The following is a 5,461-nucleotide window of genomic DNA, read 5'->3' as shown; positions in this document are numbered from 1 at the left end:
AATTAAAGATGAGATGTACAACAGCGGTTCATTACTATGGCTTTCTTATTTTTAAATTTTAAGTATACCATGTGTTTTTTTTAAATTGAGACACCTCGATGTAGACTCAACTCTATAGTTCAAGCTATCAGGTTGTTAATTGAGAAAGAGAAGTAAATTAGTAGACACCAATTTTACATTTTATAAGTTTCAGCTTCTGAATTCCCTCCTTTATAAAAGATTAAGTTCCATAGTGAGGAAGACAACAGGTCAGAAAATAAATGAAAGAATGTAACAAGTCAGGAACCATGTTTACCAGAAACAAACCTTTCTGGGTGAGCAAATTGTGAGAAGTTCAGAAAACCTCGAGATTTAAGACTACACCAGCCAGTAGGGAAGTTGGCTTATTTTGAAACTGCAGCATGTTTCACGGTGTCAGTCGGACATTTGTTTCAACCTCATTACTAGATAGATTTCAAATAATTTCCTACTTGGTGCCATTGTGGAAGCAACATCACCACATGGACTGCAGTGGTCAGCATTTATGGCCCTTCCCCAGTTGCCCTTGAGAAGGTGGTGGTGAGCTGCCATCTTGAACCATTGCAGTTCACCTGCTGTGGGTTGAACCAAAATGCCATTAGGGAGCGAATTCCAGGATATTGACCTAGCGACAGTGAAGGAATAGAAACACATTTCCAAATCAGGATAGTGAGTGGCTTGGAGGCGAACGTAAAGGTGATGGTGTTTCCAGGTATCTGCTGTCCTTGTCCTTCTAGATGGAAGTAGTCATAAGCTTGGAAGGTGCTGTTTGAGCATCTTTGGCGAATTTCTACAGTGCATCTTTTAGATAGTACACACTGTTGCGACTGAACGTTGGTGGTGGAGTGAATGCTTGTGGATGTGGTGCCAAACAGGCTGCTTTGTGCTGAATGGTGTCAAGCTTCTTCAGTGTTGTGGGAGCTGCACTCATCCAGGCAAACTGGGAGTATTCCATCAAACCCCTGCCTTGTGCCTGAGAGATGATGGCTAGGCTTTAGGGAGTCAGGTGGCGAGTTACTTGTCGTAATATTCAGAGCCTCTGACCTGCTTTTGTAGCCAGTGTTTATGTGGCAAGTCCAGTTGAATGTCTGGCCAACAACAGTGGGGGATTCAGTGATAGTAACACCACAATGTCAAGGGGCAGAGGTTTAGATAGACTCATATTGGTGATGGTCATAGCCTGGCATGTGTGGCACGAATGTCACTTGCCCTTTGTCAGCCCAAGCCTGGATATTGTCCTGATCTTGTTGCATTTGGATAGGAACTGCTTCAGTGTCTGAAGAGTCACAAATGGTGCTGAACATCGTGCAATCATTGGTGAACACCCCCACCTCTGACCTTATGATGGAGGGAAGGTCATTGATGAAGCAGCTGAAGATGGTTGGGCCTAGGACACTACCCTGAGGAACTCCTGCAGAGATGTCTGGAGCTGAGATGATTGACCTCCAACAATTACAAACATCTTTCTATGTCAGGTATGAATGAATTCAACCAGCAGAGAGTTAGGCCCTCTGATTGCCAGTTTGAAATCAGTGGCTTCACTGAGCAAATTATTGCTAAGCAGATGCTGGATGACAGTACTGTTGATGACACCTTCAATCACTTTACTGATGATTGACAGTAGACTGATGGGGCAGTAATTGTCTGGGTTGGATTTATCCTTTTTATGTACAAAATATACCAGGCCCATTTTCTAAATTATTGGGTAGATGCCAGTGTGGTAACTGTATTAGAACAGTTTGGTTAGGGGAGTGGCAAATTCTGAAGCACAACTCTTCGGTTTTATTGCCAGCATGTTGTCAGGGCCAATAGCCTTTGCAATATTCAATGTCTCCAACTGTTTCTTAATATCACATGGAGTGATTGAATTGGCTGAAAACTGGTATCTGTAATGCTGGGAACCACCAGAGGAGGCCAAGATGGATCATTCACTCAGCACTTCTGGCTGAAGATTGCTGTGAAAGCTTTGGTCCTATCTTTTGCACTGATGTGCTGGGCTTCTCCATCATTGAGGATGGGGATTTTTGTGGAACCTCCTCCTCCAGTGAGCTATTTAATTGTCCACCAACATTAAAGACTCAATGTGGCAGGACTGCAGAGCTTAGATCTGATCTGTTGATTGTGGGATCATTTAACTCTATCACTTGCTGCTTCTGCTGTTTGGCATGAAACTAGTCCTGTTTGGTAGCTTCACTTGGTTGGCACCTCACTTTCAGGTATGCCTAGTGCTGCTCCTCGCAAGCTCACCTGCACTCTCCATTGAACTAAAGTTGATCCCCTGATTTGATGATAATGGTTGAATGGGGGAATATGCTAGGTCATGAGGTTGCAAATTGTGCTGAAACACAATTCTGCTACTGTCGATGGCCCACAGCATCTCATGGATACCCAGTCTGGAGTTGCTAGATATGTGCAAAGTTTGTCCTATTTAGCACAGTGATCGTGCCACACAACATGAAGGAGGCTATTTTCAATGTGAAGATGGGATTTCGTCTCCACAAAAATTATGTGGTGGTCACACTTATTGATATTATCATGGGCAGGCACATCTGCAGCCAGCAGATTGGTAAGGATGAGGTCAGGTATGTTTTTCCCTCTTGTTGGTTCCCTCATCATCTGCTGCAGACCCAGTCTAGCAGCTATGTCGTTTAGGACACAACCAACTCAATCAGTAGTACTGCTGCCGAGCCACTCTTGGTGGCGGACACAGAAGTCCCCCACTCAGAGGACAGTGTGTCCCCTTGCCATCCTCAGTGCTTCCTTCAAGTGTTGTTCAACACAGAGGAATACCAATTCATCAGCTGAGGGAGGATGGTACAACGGGAGGTTTCCTTGCCAATGTTTAATCTGAAGCCACAAGACTTCATGGAGGTCCAGAGTCACTGTTGAAGACTTCCAGGGCAACTCCCTCCTGGCTGAATACCGCTGTGCAGCTAACTCTGCTGGGTCTGTCCTGCCAGTGAAACAGGACATATCCAGAGATGGTAATGGTGGTGTCTGGGTTACAGACAATGTTAAGCTGTTGCTTGACTGGTCTGTGAGACAGCTATCCCAACTTTGGAACTAGCCCCCAGATGTTTCTAAGCAGAACTTTGAGGGGTTGACAGGGCTGTTTCTGATATTGCCTTTTTCTGTGCCAAGGTAATTCAAATTCCACCATCTGCAGTGGTGGGATTCAAACTGGGTCCCCAAAACATTAGCTGAGTTTCTGGATTAATAGCCTAGTGATAATACCAAGAGATCATCGCTTCCACAATGCCAATGTCACCCACATTAAGAATTCATTTTTAAGAAACACAGAATAGCTTGACATTTGCTGTCTACATTCTCACATGAAGAATGGCCACTCAGGTGAGATACTGTACTAGGAGACAGTGAGGTCTGCAGATCAGAGTTGTGTGTGAGTTGTTGGAAAGCACAGCAGGTCAGGCAGGATCCGAGGAGCAGGAAAAATCGACATTTTGGGCCGGAGCCCTTCATCAGGAATTAGGCTGGGAGCCTCGGGGGTGGAGAGATAAATGGGAGGGGGGTGGGGTTGGGGAGAAGGTAGCTGAGAGTTCAATCAGCTACCTTCTCCCCAGCCCACCCCCACCCCCCAGGCTCCCAGCCTCATTCCTGATGAAGGGCTCCGGCCTAAAACATCGATTTTTCTGCTCCTCGGATGTTACCTGACCTGCTGTGCTTTTCCAGCAATACACTCTCAACTGAGATACTGTACTATTGCATCATCAACAGTTCAGTCCTGACTGTGCTCAGTGGCCTGCAATTGCCCTATCCAATAAAATTAATGAGGAAAATTGATGGCCATGTTTTCAGGGAGAAAAAGAATAAAGCAAAAAATGTTTAATTTCAAGCAAGTCACATAAACAATCATCTCTGTCACAAAAGGTACAGTACCATCTAATTCATTAGCATATCCCAAACACAACACTCAAAATGAATTTGATAACACGAAGAAATTAACTTCTCAAAAAAAAAATCCTCATTTCTATAATCTTCAATGCAGACTAAATGGCACCAGAGCTCACTTTGAGTTAATTTACGGTATGATATAAACAAACTCTGGAATCAACTCAATTTTAAAACAGTAAACACAATTCATCTCTCCCACATTATAGGCTGGTTTTCCCCATACAGTATTTCCCATTATAAAATGATGCCATGACCACCTGATTTCAGACCTATCCAAAATTATACCATAAAACTACACATTTTCCAAGGTTTGCTCAGATCTTCTGTGAAGCTGCAATCACTTCATGTCATTTCTGACTGGGTTTTTTGATCCCATCTTCTTCAGAAATGCAGAGCATACAGACTTGTGAAAAGTTCCATCACAGCAAAACTGTTTGGTTTTGGATGGACTGAAGAAAAAGACAAGCTAAATCCCCTTCTTACATAATGGCAGCTTGTGCTGTAAGTTTAAATCTTCGTGTGAATGGCAGTGAATGGATGAGTGGATAAATGAGGGCGAATGGGCAGGGTAGTAAGTTGGATGAGCAAAATAGGGTGGGTAACTGAATAGTTGATGGGGGCAGCTGGTCGGTGGTCAGTGCTAGTCAGGTCAGGTCAGCGGGGTAGTTGAGTCAAATTGAAGGTCATCAGTTTGAGCAACTGGGAAGTCAGTTATATAGTTATCGAGGAGTTGGACTGGAATTGTGTAACATTCCCTATTTGTGTAACTACCTAGATATGTGCATTGGAATTGTCCAAAGTCGTTGACTCAAACCCACAGGGTTGGAGACATTTTTGGGAGGTTCCCAAGGAGCAGGGGATCTGCCCATTCTAAGTTCAAACTTCCCAGACAAATCCCACAGAGGTGAGTGCATCAGGACATTGTACATCCGGTCTGTGACGATCTGGATAGGGGAAGATCTGGGCAAAAGTTTTTCTTTGTTTCCTTTCTACAGGTATGGCTGGCTTGTACTTCGCACCTTCCCAGTCACGCAAGTTGGAGAAGCATGGGTTGCCTTAATTAACAATATTTTTACATTTTACTGGTTATTTTTGTACCTTTTGGCTTCCAAAGATTGTGTTGATGCAAGAACTCTTAGATGAAGGAGTATGCTTGCTTAAAAATATTTTTGTTTACATCAATTCCCATACATATATACAGTACTAATTTTTAATTGAATAATTTTAGTATTAAATTTACAGACAATTCCATCATTTTGTCAAATAGTTTCCTTTTGCTGTCAAAAATAGTTTTGCGTTTATGATAAAAATCCTGATTTAAGATTCAGAGCAGTTAATATACACATTTGTTTCTCAGCATTTACTCTTTGAATCGTGCAGTTGTTTATCTTAAACAGATAACATGAATTGTGTTAAGATGACCGACTAACAAACTGATACATTTGACTTTTGCACGCAAGAGCAGCCTTAACTCAGACAGCGTAAATATTTTTACTTACAGCATGATAATCATTAGTAAAGATTGAAATAT

The 5,461-nt window shown here is 42.8% G+C and overlaps 1 protein-coding gene across 7 annotated transcripts in view; it reads right to left on the bottom strand.

Moving 5' to 3' along the window:
• pan2 (poly(A) specific ribonuclease subunit PAN2) overlaps positions 1–5,461 on the bottom strand; it is a 139,263-nt gene that overhangs the window by 42,002 nt on the left and 91,800 nt on the right. The window lies entirely within an intron of this gene.

Source organism: Chiloscyllium punctatum, chromosome X, assembly GCF_047496795.1.
Source record: "Chiloscyllium punctatum isolate Juve2018m chromosome X, sChiPun1.3, whole genome shotgun sequence".
NCBI classification, from domain to species: domain Eukaryota; kingdom Metazoa; phylum Chordata; class Chondrichthyes; order Orectolobiformes; family Hemiscylliidae; genus Chiloscyllium; species Chiloscyllium punctatum.
Note: the sequence above shows the minus strand (reverse complement) of the source record. Positions and strands in the feature narration are given on the sequence as shown.